Source organism: Rhinopithecus bieti, unplaced genomic scaffold (assembly GCF_001698545.2).
Source record: "Rhinopithecus bieti isolate Rb0 unplaced genomic scaffold, ASM169854v2 scaffold_9876, whole genome shotgun sequence".
Classification (NCBI taxonomy): domain Eukaryota; kingdom Metazoa; phylum Chordata; class Mammalia; order Primates; family Cercopithecidae; genus Rhinopithecus; species Rhinopithecus bieti.
Window position 1 is genome coordinate 131306 of NW_016806295.1, and position 14726 is coordinate 146031.

The window sequence follows — 14726 nt, forward strand, 5'->3', positions numbered from 1 at the left end:
TGTCAAATATACTTTAAAGAACTCAGAAAGAGAAGATTCATCTTTACGTTTATCAACATATTTATTATTTCTGATGCTCTTGATGTTCCATGTTCAATTCTGGTATCACTTCCTCCTGTCTGAAGAATTTCCTATAGTTATTCTTTTAGAATTGGTCTACTAGCAGTGAATTCTTTGTCGGATTTTTTTTCACCTTCATTTTTGAAGAATATTTTTGTTGAGTATGTAATTCTGAGTTGATTATTCTTTTCTTTCAGCACTTTAAAAACATAATGCAAGGCATGGTGACCTGTGCCTGTAATCCCAGCTACTCGAGAGGCTGTGGTGGGAGGGTCGCTTGAGCCCAGGTGTGTGAGTTCAGCCCAGGCAACACAGGAGACCTCATCTCAAAAAATAAATAGAATTTAAAATTAAAAACATAGTGCTACTTCCTTCTGACCTCCAAGGTTTCTGATGAGAAATCTGCCGTCATTTAAATCACTGTTCTCCAGTAAGTAATGTGTCATTCTTCTCTGGTCAATTTTTTTCTTTGCTGTCCATTTTTTCCCTCTGTCTTTCGTTTGTGGCCCTTCCTTTGATATGGATTCATTTGAGTTAGTCCTGTTTAGCATTCTCTACATTTAATCTGTGGGTTTATGTCTTTCATCAAATTTGGGAGGTTTTCAGTGACTTCTTCAAGTAGTTTTCTGCATCATACTTTTTCTCTTCTTCTGGGACTTTTATAATACAAATGTTATACCTTTTGTTATTGCCTTCTCTGAGGCTTTGGGCTTTTTTTTTTTTCAGCCCAGTTACTCTCTTGTTCAAATTGAGTAATTTTCTATTGAAATATCTTCACGTTTACTCTCTCCTCTGTAATCCCTGTTTTGCTATTGGGCCCATCCAATGAAGTTTTCATTTCACTGTATTTTTTGGTAACATTTTCTTTGGATTTTCTTAATATCTTCTATTCTTTTTCCTAGACTTTCTAGTTTTCTATTAGTTTCCAGAGCCTTTGCAATTTTGTTAAAGCATTTTCATAATAGCTGCTTTAAAGCCTTCGTCAGATAATTTCAACATCTGCGTTATCTTGACATTGACATTTGCTGATTGTCTTTTTTTCCCAGATGAATTGAGAGCTTCTAGATTCTTCATACTCCAAATGATTTTGAATTGTAGTCTGACATTTTGAATATTATACCACATGACTCTGAATCTTGTTTAATTTTCATGGAGAATGTTGATTTCTTTTGTTTTGGCAGGCAATGAACCTGGTTCGTTTCAGACTGCAAGTTCTGACATGCTTTCTGTGGACTGTGATTCCAATGCCAGTTCAGTTTTCAAAGTCTTTGCAGTGCTATTGAGATCTGACCTATGTGTGTGCAGCCCAGCAGTCAGTCTAGGACCTTGGTAGCAGTCTGTTCATTACTTCAGTTCTCATTGTCTTTGAGATATTTCTTCTTTTTACATGTGGGCCTTTATAGTTATAAATATCCTTCTAAATACTGCTTTTACTGTATCCCATAAATTTTGGTATGTTGTGTTTTCATTTTGTTCACCTTAAAGTATTTTCTAATTTCTCTTGTGATTTCTTCTTTGATCTATTGATTATTTAAGAGTGTGTTAATTGTCACAGATTTGTAAATTTTCCAAATTTTCATTTGTTATTATCATTTTATTTTGTTGTGGCCTGAGAACACACTTTGTTTAACCTTAATCTTTTTAAAACTTATTGAGACTTGTTTTATGGCCTAACAGATGACGTATCTTGGAAAATGTTCCATATGCTTATAAAATGAATATATATTTTGCTGTTTTTGAGTGTTCTGTTGATGTCTGTTACCTTGAGTTGGCATATAGTATTGGCCAAAGCGTCTATTTTCTTAATGAACTTCTGTCTAGTTCTATTATTAATGAAAGTGGAATACTAGAGCCTACAACTATTATTTGAGAACTATCTGCTTCTCCCTTCAATTCTGTCAGTTTTTGCTTCATATCTTATGAGGCTCTGCTGTTGGGTGCATATATGTTTATAATTGTTATATCTTTTGGATATAGTTACCTTTTAATCATTATATCATGTCCTTCTTTGTCTCTGGTAACAATATTTGTCTTAGAGTCTATTTTACCTGATAGGTGTAGCCTCTCCAACTATTTTTTGATTACTGTTTGCATGAAATATCTTTTTCCATCCTTTTATTTTAAAACTTTAAAAATCTTTGAATCTGAAGTGAGCCTTGTAGACAGCATGTAATTACACCATATTTTAAACATTCATGTGCTAGTCTCTGTCTTAGAGAGCTTTATCTATTTACATTTAATATAATTACTGGTAACGAAGAACCTCTGCCATACTGCTATTTATTTTCTATATGTTATGTCTTTTTTTGTCCCTCAACTCCATCATTACTGCTTTCTTCTGTGTTAAATAAGTATTTTCTAGTGTATCATTTTAATTCACTTAATATTTCTTTTCTTTTTTAAGATATGGGGCCCTGCTATGTTTCCTAGGCTGGCCTTGAACTCCTGGGCTGATGATCTTCCTGCCTTAACCTCTTGAGTGGCTGGGAATACAGGTATGCACTACCACACCTGGCTCTTGTTCTTTCTTTTATCCTATGTTTTTGAGTTATTTTCTTAGTGTTTGCCCAATGATTATCACTAACATCTTAATTTATAGCAGTCTACTTTAATGCCAATTGATTTTTTTTTTTTTTGAAATGGAGCATCACTCTGTTGCCCAGGCTGAAGAGCAGTGGCAAGATCTCAGCTCACTGCAACCTCTGCCTCTTAGGTTCAGGTAATTATTGTGCCTCAGTCTCCTGAGTAGCTGGGATTACAGGCATGTGCCACCACACAGGCTAATTTTTATATTTTCAGTAGAGATGGGGTTTCACCTTGTTGGCCAGGCTGGTCTCAAACTCTCGACCTCAGGCGATCCACCTGCCTTCGCCTCCCAAAGTGCTGGGATTAGAGGTGTGAGCCCTTGCATCTGGCGTAACACCAATTACTTTTAATAATATACACAAACTTTACTCTTATAAAGCTCCATGCTCCCCCCATGTTATTCTGTTATTATCACAAATTACAACATAGATTTGTAATGACTGCTTTATATGGTTGTCTTGTAAATCATGTAGAAAATAAAAAGTAGTTACAAACAAAATATAAATATATAATGCCTTTTATATTTACCTGTGTAGTTACATTTACTGGTCCTCTTTATTTCTTCATGTGGATTTTAGGTTATTGTCTTATGTCTTTTCATTTCTGCCTGAAAAACTATCTTTAGTATCCCTTGTAGTAGGTTTGCTAGTAATTAATTCTCTCAGTTCTTGGTTATCTGGGAATATATTAATCTATCCTTCATTTTTAAAGGGTAGTTTTGCTACATATACATTTTTTAGTGGACAGAGTTTTTCTTTCAGCACATTGACTATGTCTTCCCAAGGTCTTCTGGTCTTTCTGGCTTATGATGAGAGGTCAGTCAGCCTTCTTATCGAATTGAGCATCCTTTGCATGTGATGAGTTGCTTCTCTCTTGCTGCTTTCAAGATTCTTTTCCTTTGGCTTTTAACAGTTTGACTATAATGTTAATTAGTATGGATCTCCTTGAGTTTATCCTACTTGGAGTTCATTGAGCTTCTTGGATATGTAGATTCATGTCTTTCATTAAATTTGTAAAATGTTGGTCATTATTTCTTTAAATATTGTTTCTGCCACTTTTGCTTCTCTCCTTCTATAACTCTCATAATGCCTATGTTGTTCTGCTGGATGGTGTTCCACAGGTCTCTGAGACTGCTCAATTTCTTTTCATTTCTTCCCCCTGTTCCTTAGACTGGGTAATTTTAACTGATTTATCTTTCAGTTTGCTGAATCTTTAATCTGCCTGCTCAAATGTGCTATTGGGCCTCTAGAGTGAACTTTTCATTTCAGTTATTGTACTTTACAATGTCAGAATTTCCTTTCCTTCCTCCTTCTTTTCTTCCTTTCTTTTCTTTTTCCTTCTTTCTTTTTCCTTTCTTCCTTCCTTTCTTCCTTCTTCCTTTCTTTTCTTTTCTTTTTTTTTTTTATTTTGACAGTGTCTGGCTCTATTGTCCAGGCTGGAATGCAGTGACAAGATCATAGCACAATGTAGCCTTGAATTCCTGGGCTCAAGCAATCCTCCCACCTCAGCCTCCCAAGTAGCTAAAACTACTGGCACCACTATGCTTGGCCAGTTGCCATGATACGCACCACCATGCCTGTCAAGTTTTAAAAACAATTTTATGTAGATGGTGTCTTGCTATGTTGCCAAGGCTGGTCTTGAACTCCTGGCTTCAAGCAATCCTGCCTTGGCCTCCCAAAGCCTTGGGATTACAGGCATGAGTCACTGTGCCTGACCTATTTTTTAAAAAAAATATATGTATATGTATATGTATATGTATATGTATATGTATATGTATATATAATTTCTACCTCTTTTTTTTTGAGATATCATCTACTACTTGATATAATTTCTACCTCTTTATTGATAGTCTCTTATTTGGTGAAACATCCTTCTCATACTTTCCTTTACTTGTTTAGAGATGATTTCCTTTAGGTCTTTAAATCTACTTAAAATAGCTAAAATAGTTGAGTTAAACTCTTTGTTAAAACGTCTAATATCCAGGATTCCTAAGGGATGGTTTTAAGATTGTCCTTTTCCTATGTGTGGACCATAGTTTCTTATTTCTTTGCATGTTTTGTCATTTTTATTTAAAAGTGGACATGTTGAATATTATAATGTGGCAATTCTAGAAATCAGATTCCTCTCTCCCCTCTCAGGCTTGTTGTTCTTGCTTCTTAGTGTAGTTGTTGTTTGTTTAGTGATTTTTCTGAAATAATTTTGTAAAGTCTATATTCTTTATGTTGTTTGGCCACTAAAGTTTGTATTTTATTAGCTTAGTGGTCAGTTAATACTTAGAGATTTCCTTAAATGTATGGAACAAAAACAACAAAATCTTCTAGTCTTTTCTGAGAAGAAGTATGTGTATATAGAGGCACATCTTCAAGATTCAGGCAGTTTACATCTTTGCCTTAGCCTTCACTTCCTGCTTGCACAGAGTCTCCAGGTCAGGTCAGCCAGAAATGAGCTTACAGCCTTCTCAGGTCTTTGCGGAGTATACACACAGCCCTATGCATGCACATAGCTTTCTAGATTCCCAGGAATGTGTCAGAGCTTTTCAAAGCTGTTATGGACATCAGTTTTCTCCCTAGCTTTTGATTAGTCTGTTGTTTGCCCTAGCTGTCATCTGTCACCTTAGGGAGCAAGCACTAAACCCTTTGCCTGTAAAAGTTTTTGACAACCCTTCCTCCACCCCTTCTAACTGGAAGCTTTAGTACTGGGCCTGTTCCAACTCAGGTGAAATAAAGACGAACCTTTCAGCCAGACTTTCAAGGAGCTGCCCTGTAATTTCAAAACAAGTAATTATAATTCTTTGCATATGAGATTCTTTCTGCTCCTGCTGGTACTAGGAATGCAGGTTGTTGTTTTCAAGGCGACCACTAAACTGGAGAGCAGAGGATAGGACAGGGCTAAGTTAAAATGTCACAAAGCTCACTTTTCTGATCAAAATCCAGCCATTTTGTTTAAATAAGAATGCCCTAGGTTGCTTAATAAGCCATTGCTTAATTTCCAGAGTTCCACAGAATATAGACTCTGACAGTTTTTGCCAACTTTGATGTTGCTTTTATGGTGGGGCAGAATTCCAGAGTTCCTTACTCTACCTGCTTTTGTTCATGTCACCCCATTCAATGCCTTTGGTATGTGAATAAGGAGCAGACTCCCCCACCCCTGACAGACACAGTCTGCAGGTGAGCTCTGGAGTTCATAACTTTATGGCATTACTTTTCCAAGTTCCCCCCTCTTACTGTCTCCCTGATATCTCCAGTTCCTCAGAGCTCCCATTTGCTATCCTCCAGCCAGAAAGCTGGGGCTCAAATCAATCCTCTGTGCCCTGCACTTCCATGATTGCACTTACTGCCAGAGCCAAGTGACAGGAGGACACAGAGAGCAAAGAGCAAAGATTGACTTCACCCTCTTGAATTTTGATGTAATTGGTGGGGACTTCACCAGACCTCTGGATTTCCTGCACCTGACTCCAGGCAGGGGGTGGGGGTGGGGCTATGGGACAATAGAAAGAGGAAAAAGGTATTCTTGGAATAAACAGATGAGATTATAAGCAGATGAGATGAGGTAAAAGAATAATTTCATTTAATATTAAAAGATATATGACCTTGGCTGGGCACCGTGGCTCATGCCTGTGATTCCAGCACTTTGAGAGGCAGAGGCAAATGGATCACCTGAGGTCAGGAGTTCGAGACCAGTCTGAACAGCATGGCGAAACACCATCTCTACTAAAAAATAAAAATAAAAAATTAGCTGGGCATGGTGGCATGCGCCTGTAATCCCAGCTACTTGGGAGGCTGAGACAGGAGAATTGCTTGAACCCAGGAGGCGGAGGTTGCCGTGAGCCGAGATCATACCATTGCGCTCCAGCCTGGGTGACAGAGCGAGACTCCATCTAAAGAAAAAAAAAAGAAAAAGAAAAAAGATATATGACCTCATTTTGTACCCCAAGCTGATAAAATAAAAAAATCTTAGTTATCAGAAACAGCCTCTTTACCTCCAATGTCTTCTCACTCCAATCCAAAAAGATAACACAGAAACACAACCACGTCAATCTTTGCTTTAAAATAGTAGCAGCTTCCCATCACACTTAAGATAAAAACAGAATTTCATTACAGTGTTGAATGCAATGAACACACCAAAGAGTGTGTTAAAGGAAAACCTTATAGTCTCCATTGGCAACCCTATGTAAAGTGCTATGAAAATGTGGCTTTAATTCTTCCCTTCCATCCATGGCAGCCCTTAATCTTAACATCCTATAGAGATTTCTGTTCCTCATATGCATTCAAAGCTCTTGAGAATCTGCCCTCATCTTCCCATCCTGTCTCATCTTGTTCTTCATCCCCACATTTCCTCAAGGACCCTTTGCAAACATGCCATCATTATCAAAATTTAAGAATAAAATAATCTTAGAACTTGAGAACCCCAAATGCCAAGGCATTTGATGACTCCAGCTGTTACAAAACCTGTCCTAGAGCTTTCAGCTAACCTCTGATGTTTGTGGAAGGACTAGATGAATGAAAGCTGTCTTGGTGATGTCAGGGACCTCAGCCATTGCATGTAAACGTATGTTATCATCCTGGCTTTAGGCATGATTTCATTAGATTATCATGGCTATGTTATTTATTTTAGGATTTGCAAAATTTTTCAAAATAATATTCACTTTACAAAACATGCCAATACTCTCAAATATTTCAAATCACATAGTGAAATAACTTATAACTATGTTTTTAGTATAACAAGTATTCAGCGCTAATAAATGATTTCTTTGAATAGTGGGTACTGTGTGGTGCAAAGTGTGCTTTCTTACACACGGTGACACTGATTTCTGATCAGGTTCATTATCTTCCTTTCCCTCCAACTGAAGTTGGTGGCTTCTGTAACTATTTCTGGGTTTGGATTTACTTGTAGATGCTCTAAGTAGATTCACTAGGTTTTTATTTTTCACATTATGGTAGCATTGACTTTACAGAAAAAAATTCCACTTATGAATACTTGTGAAAAGGGCATTAGTGAGGCCATTTTTCTAACCACCAAATACATGATTTCTTAACTGGCAGGCCTAAGAGCAATTCCTGAGGGCCACCCTCCATCCTTTTGTATCAAAGGAAACTGTAAACAAATGAAATCTATAAACTGTCTGGGCTCCAATTAATCATTCTCCTGACTTTGAATAGAAATTTAAGCTGCACTTGATTTATTACAATATTTGCTCTGTCCTTAACTGCATCATGTGTACTGCTACTAAAGTCACGAGGAGCCCAGAACCGCATGTGCTTAATCAGTCTTGATTAATAATAGCTGTGTCCCTCCACGCCCATATTTCTCTTTTGACTCACAGATTAAGTATTTAGGTTTTTCTGTTAAAAGGATACACCTGAATGCCCTAATCAGTCTCCAAACCTGGCGCGCGCGCGCGCACACACACACACACACACACACACACACACACACAACCTTGTTTTTTAAATTAACAAAGTCGGCCGGTCGTGGTGGTTCACGCCTGTAATCCTAGCACTTTGGGAGGCCAAGGCGGGCAGATCACCTGAGGTCAGGAATTCAAGACCAGCCTGACCAACGTGGTGAAACCCCCATCTCTACTAAAAATACAAAAATTAGCCAGATGTGGTGGCGGGCGCCTTTAGTCTCAGCTACTCGGGAGGCTGAGGCAGGAGAATTGCTCGAACCTGGGAGGCGGAGGTTGCAGTGAGCCGAGATCACACCACTGCACTCCAGCCTGGGCAACAGAGCAAGACACTGTCTCAAATAAAATAAAATAAAAAAGTAAAATATTGTACCAGATTAACAACTGACATTACATATCATGACTCTTTTTGTTTAATTTGGTTTTGAGAAAAAACAAAAGCTGTTTCTGATTAACATGTGGCCAGCGTCAGCGTTCCCTCTGAGATATGCCCATCCACATTTGCATCTGGGATGAAGATACTCCACCAGCCCCTCTTCAGTGTGCTTCTGTCCCTGGGGAGTGATTTATCAAACATTAACAACAGTTGCAGCATGATAGCAACTAAATGAAATGAATTAAATGGAACTGTGTGCTCTGTGAACTGTAAATGCTACACAAGTGTCAAAGGACATGGCTGTGTGAATACCATTGCAAATCTTCTCAATATCGGGGTATATCTATTATTAAGAATAGTTGATTTTGAACATGATGCCACTAAGCCGGAAGGTGGTTAAATGAAAACATACTTTTTGTTAAGGGGTTGTACATAATGTGTTCTGTTTCATTCAAATAATAGGCACGACAATATATGAATTTGTGGAACTTTTGTATCCACTTCCAAGAGAATACCTATGTATGGCATAACTTTGTTGGACTTTGCATAGACTCTTGTCTATTAAACATAAGGTCCAAACTCATCTCCTTGTGGTAAGAGTCCCTGTGTGTCTTTCCTAGGAAGGACTGAAACATTTGGAGTTCCGTAGTAAGACAGTTGTTAAAACCTGTTTTCTTTTATTTATTTATCATTTTATTTTATTTTATTTTTGAGATGGAGTTTTGCTCTATCACCCAGGCTGGAGTACAGTGGCGTGATCCTGGGTCATTGCAAGCTCTGCCTCCTGAGTTCAAGCGACTCTCCTGCCTTAGCCTCCCAAATAGCTGGGATTACAGGCATGTGCCACCACATCCGGCTAATTTTTGTATTTTTAGTAGAGATGGGGTTTCACCATGTTGGTCAGGCTGGTCTCGAACTCCTGACTTCAGGTGATCTTCCCACCTCGGCCTCCCAAAGTGCTGGGATTACAGGTGTGAGTCACCGCACTTGGCCTTTTAAATTTTAAATTTATTTTATTTTTCATTTTATTTTTGAGACAGACTTTCACTTCTGTTACCCAGGCTGGAGTGCAATGGTGCAATCTCAGCTCACTGCAACCTATGCCTCCTGGGTTCAAGCAATTCTCCTGCCTCAGCCTCCCAAGTAGCTGGGATTACAGGCATGTACCACCACGCCCAGCTAATTTTTTGTATTTAGTAGAGATGGGGTTTTACCATGTTGGTCAGGCTGCTCTCTAACTCCTGACCTCAGGTGATCCACCTGCCTCAGCCTCCCAAAGTGCTGGATTACACGGATGAGCCACTGCACCTGGCCTTTTTAAATTTTTGTGACAGTCTCACTCTGTTGCCTAGGCTGGAGTGCAGGGGTGCAATCTTGGCTCACTGCAACCTCCGCCTCCTGGGTTCAAGTGATTCTCGTGCCTCAGTAGCTGGAATTACTGGCATGTGCCACTACACATGGCTAATTTTTGTAATTTTAGTAGAGATGGAGTTTTGCCATGTTGGCCAAGCTGGTCTCGAACTCCTGGCCCCAAGCAATCAACCCACCTCGGCCTCCCAAAGTGCTGAGATTACAGGCGTCAGCCACTGTGCCCGGCTTAAAACTTGTTTTATATGCAGTTATCTTTTCATGGGAAACAATCGCCCTTCACCTGCAAGGAATCTCATAAATTATATGGGAACATTTCCTTAATGATAGAGTTAAATGTTAACATAAAGACATGATGTTAGTGGAGCTAGGTCCAGTTCATACTTGAAGAAACCCCTGTTTCAAGATCCCATGGTATTCTATACTTGAGTTCTAAAACTATAAACTATTCCTACCCTATAATTTAATTCCAGGACTACTGATCATAAAGTTGTCTTATCCACTCTAAATTTTACATCCAGCTATTTTAATTTCCATCCACTTCTTAATACAGGGCTGCCTTTTACATTTAGTAGTTATAGGAAGAACACCAGGATAAAACCTTGTTGTGCTTACTTACAGAGTTTTTATGTGCGAAAGACTAAATGAAGACTAATCATAAAAGAACAAGACTCATGTCTTTTGTTGTTGTTGTTGTTGAGAGGGAGTCTCACTCTGTCACCCAGGCTGGAGTACAGTGGCGCTATCTTGGCTCACTGCAACCTTCACCTCTCAGGTTCAAGCGATTCTCCTGCCTCAGCCTCCCAAGTGGCTGGGATTACAGATGCCCATCACCACTCCTGGCTAATTTTTGTATTTTTAGTAGAGACGGGGTTTCACCATGTTGGTCAGGTTGGTCTTGAACTCCTGACCTCAAGTGATCCGCCCACCTTGGCCTCCCCAAGTGCTGGGATTACAGGCTTGCGCCACCACGCCTGGCTAATTTCTTTTATTTTCAGTAGAAATGGGGTTTCACCATGTTGACCAGGTTGGTCTTGAACTCCTGAACTCAAGTGATCCACCCTCTTCGGCCTCCCAAAGTGCTGGGATTACAGACATGAGTCACCGCACCCAGCCAAGACTCATGTCTTTCTTCTGGCTTTTTCATTCTTTCTAATAAACAGTATACTGAATAGTTACTAAAAGAATATTAAGCTTTCTGGGATTCTAGCTCTATGCTGCCTCATTTAAATATACCCCAGACTTCCTAGGTTTCTAGAATTCAGGTCATCTAATCATGAGCCTTTTCTGGTTATGTTCTGTTTTCTATTCAGGCCAGATTCTGTGGTTGGCCACAAAGTGAAGCCCTCATTAATAACCTACGTTCTTTCTCCCTTACTTGCAACACATTAGTGCCAATCCCTAACCCCCCACCTATTGCTACCGGGACTCCAGGGCTAAGCAAGGGTATTTGGTGCCTGGAGGCAATGTCGTATGTTTATGCTGCCATTTGCAAACACTAGCATCTTTGAGGTCTCTCCACAGACTGGTTCTTGGGCACATGGCCTCCTTCGGCATCCATGCCCTATGTACAGTTGTCTTTCTGTATCCTTGCCTTTCAGCTGTACGGTGTCACCGATGAAGGTCATGGGAACCACAAAGACCTGGCCCAGTACCAAGTCATGTTATCTAATTTAACTTGCATCTTAATTATTCCTGCCAAGTAATCCTGGTTATCTCCTTCCTGCCATATTTCCCCTAAAAGTGAACTCACTTGACTTGAATACTTCCTACTGGCTTTAAGTCGGTGATGTTGATTGCTGGGGAGGTACACTTTGCCCATGCCCAGTTTTTCTTTCTATGTGTGTGGACTTTTCATTAGTAATGCTCTGACCTCATTCCAGGCCTTTATTTATTTTGGAGGAGGACTGCTCATTTGGTTGGAGATTGGGGACCAGGACACCCATGCTTGTCTGTCTCTTTATCTCGGTCATCTGGTAGGCTTAGCGTGCAGGCTAACTCTGCCTGTGGGAAGGGAGGCCTGTGGTGGCTGGTGCTGCCTGTGGCTAAGTGGGTATCCCTAATTCTGGGTGAGTAGTAGGCAAGAATGAAGCCACACCCTCCAGTACAACTTTTATTACTAATAAAACTGATATTTTTATCTCTATCCTCCTGAAGTCTGCATCTGTCTCTGAATTGGCTTTCAAAGTCAGATCAGGAACAAGGGTGTCATCCACTGGCACATCAAAACTCCAACATTTAATGCCATCACCTTCCTATTATCCAAGCAACCTTGAACCCTATGAATTTAGAAGATTAAGGTATTCAGACAGGATCATCCCCAAACGTCTTCCGCATCACTGTACATTTGCCATTCTACAACCTTCTCTACACTGGAGGAATCCTCCACCTCCTTCCTAAGACTGATCTCTCCTTCAGTTCCTCTAGTTACTATCTTGTGTTCTTCTAGGTAGGTCTCCATTACCAGTCACTTCACTTTTTGGTCACATGGGAAAAGGATGCCAAATAAAAAGATTTCAAAGCCACAAATTGCTGATTTCCCATCAAGCCTGCAGGCAATCCAGGATGGAGCGTGATATCTCATGCCTGTAATCCCAGCACTTTGGGAGGCTAAGGCAGGAGGACTGCTTGAGGCCAGGAGTTCTAGACCAGCCTGGGCAACACAGTGAGATCCTGTATCTACAAAATATACAAAAATTAGCTGGGTGTGGTGATGCACCCCTGTAGCCTCAGCCGCTCAGAAGGCTGAGACAGGAGACTCACTTGAGCCCAGGAATTTGAGGCTGTAGTGAGCTATGATCATCTCACTGTACTCCAGGCTGGGCAACAAAGCAGTACCCAGTCTCTAGAATTGAAAAAAAAAAAAAACACAAAAACAAGACAAAACACTTTAATCTATATCCACAAATCTGACAAGAAACCACTTAACCCAGAAAGTTTTGGGGTAATCAGACAATGCTATTATAGGTTTAGCTCATCTGAGACCCATAGCTTCTTAAGTACAAGGCCAACTACATTTAAAATGTATAATTTATGAGTTGTATCCTGCATATTGTGAAATGTCAGACATTAATAAAATGTATGTAAATTGATGTAGACGATATAAAAAAGCAAAGAAGAGGCAACGTACCCCACATATATCAAAATCCTATAGTAATATATTTTATAATTTAATATTAAGTTTGGCGTTAAGCTTCCTTGAAGCCATGGAAAAAAGGAAAACACACTGGATAACATAATTCTTGTTGTTTGAGAAAGGAAGTTGGGTCTCAGACAAAATTTTGCCAGGAAAGATTCTTTCTAGCCCAATTGCTCTTGAACCTGTGAACCTGTGATAAGGGATGCTGAACCACAAAGAGAACAGTGTGCTTCATAGTGGATCTGCAGAAGACACCGATAGCCTCAAAGCTCCCAATGATAAGGACTCATGTTGCCAAATATTCTCCTGGAGCAATGAGGACAGAACACATGGGTTGACGAGGTCTACTTTGGCCATGCTGCCAGAAGTTGACCAGACATGGTGGCCCATGCCTGTAATCCCAGCACTTTGGAAGGCTGAGGCAGGAGGATAGCTTGAGCCCAGGAGTTTGAGACCAGCCTGGGCAACATAGTGAGACCCTGTCTCTACAAATAATAATACAAAAGGAGTTGTCTATAAAATGTTGTTATCCCACCAACCCTCATGGTTCTTTGATGTTATCCCTTTGAGCAAAAAGATGGTCCCAACACCAACACTTGTTATCCTTCCTGTGGCACAATCCTTTGGCTCTTGAGTCTGTTCCTACTTCCTTGTAGTAAAACCAGGGTCTTGAACCTGGAGGGAGCATAGTTGGTTTCCTTTTTGACATTCCAGGAGGGAACTCATTGAGGATGGAATAGAAATTTATATTCGAATCAGGAGAAAAGCTTTTAAGTCATTCATTCATTCAAAAAAATCTCGAGGCTGAGGCAGGATTGCTGAGGCCAGGAGTTTGAGACCAGCCTGGGCAACACAGTGAGGCTTCCTCTCTACTAAAATTTAAAAAAAAAGAAAAAAAGAAAGAAAAATTAGCTGGGCGTGGTGGCGCATACATGTATTCCCAGCTACTTTGGAGGCTGATATGGAAGGCTCGCTTAAGCCCAGGAGGTTGCGGCTGTGGTGAGACCTGATTGTGCCACTGCACTGGGCACAGAGCGAGACCCTGTCAAAAAAAAAAAAAAAAAAAAAAAGTCTCGCTCCTACTATGTGGAGGTGTGCAGGCTCTAGGTATATCATGGTGGACAAAAACCAGACATGGCCCTGCCTTCAGGCAGCTTAAGGCCCGAGGGTCCTGGGAGGTGGTGAAGTCTCCCATAAGAAATTGGCATTTGGGCAGAGATCCAAGGAAGAGGAGCAGGGAAGGAGGGTGAGGTGCGTCAGACAGAGGGCACAGCCCATGCAGAGCCCCTGTGGCAGGAAGGAAGCAGTGCTTTGAGGAAATGAAAGAAGGCTGAGAAATGGAATACAGAGCATGAAGGAAAAGATAGTCCAGGGCAAAGCTGGAGGGAGGGCAGGGCCTTGCAGGCCTAAGGACAGTGGGGGCCACAGAGGGCTTTTCAGGAGAGCCAGTGCAGGAGGGAACAGGACCCCTTGAGAGCTGACAGTGTTACATGGATTGAAAGAGCAGAAATAATATGGAGAGCTCAGGTAGGGGCAGCTATAGGAATGGAAGTGGAAAATGATGGAAGCCTGTACTAGGTGCGTTGGGGTAGGGATGGAAAAAATAAGTGAACCAGGATGTATTCATGAGGGGAAGTAAACAGAACTTGATGATTGTTAGTGAAGAAGAGGGAGGTGCCACAATGATTTGCCAGTTTGCTAATTGAGCTTAATGGCGATGCCATTCACAGACACTAGAGTCCAAGTTTGGGAGGAGAACCCTGACAGCAGGGCCCCTAAGACATCTAAGT

General features: G+C 40.5%; 1 protein-coding gene and 1 long non-coding RNA gene across 2 annotated transcripts in view; one reads left to right on the forward strand and one right to left on the reverse strand.

Moving 5' to 3' along the window:
- Positions 1-14726, reverse strand: part of TRPM1 (transient receptor potential cation channel subfamily M member 1) — a 71757-nt gene that overhangs the window by 7704 nt on the left and 49327 nt on the right.
- LOC108531783 (uncharacterized) overlaps positions 2518-14726 on the forward strand; it is a 38147-nt gene continuing 25938 nt past the window's right edge. The window contains exon 1 of the long non-coding RNA XR_001886279.1: positions 2518-2555. This is a non-coding gene — a long non-coding RNA (uncharacterized LOC108531783). The remainder of the gene's footprint in view (positions 2556-14726) is intronic.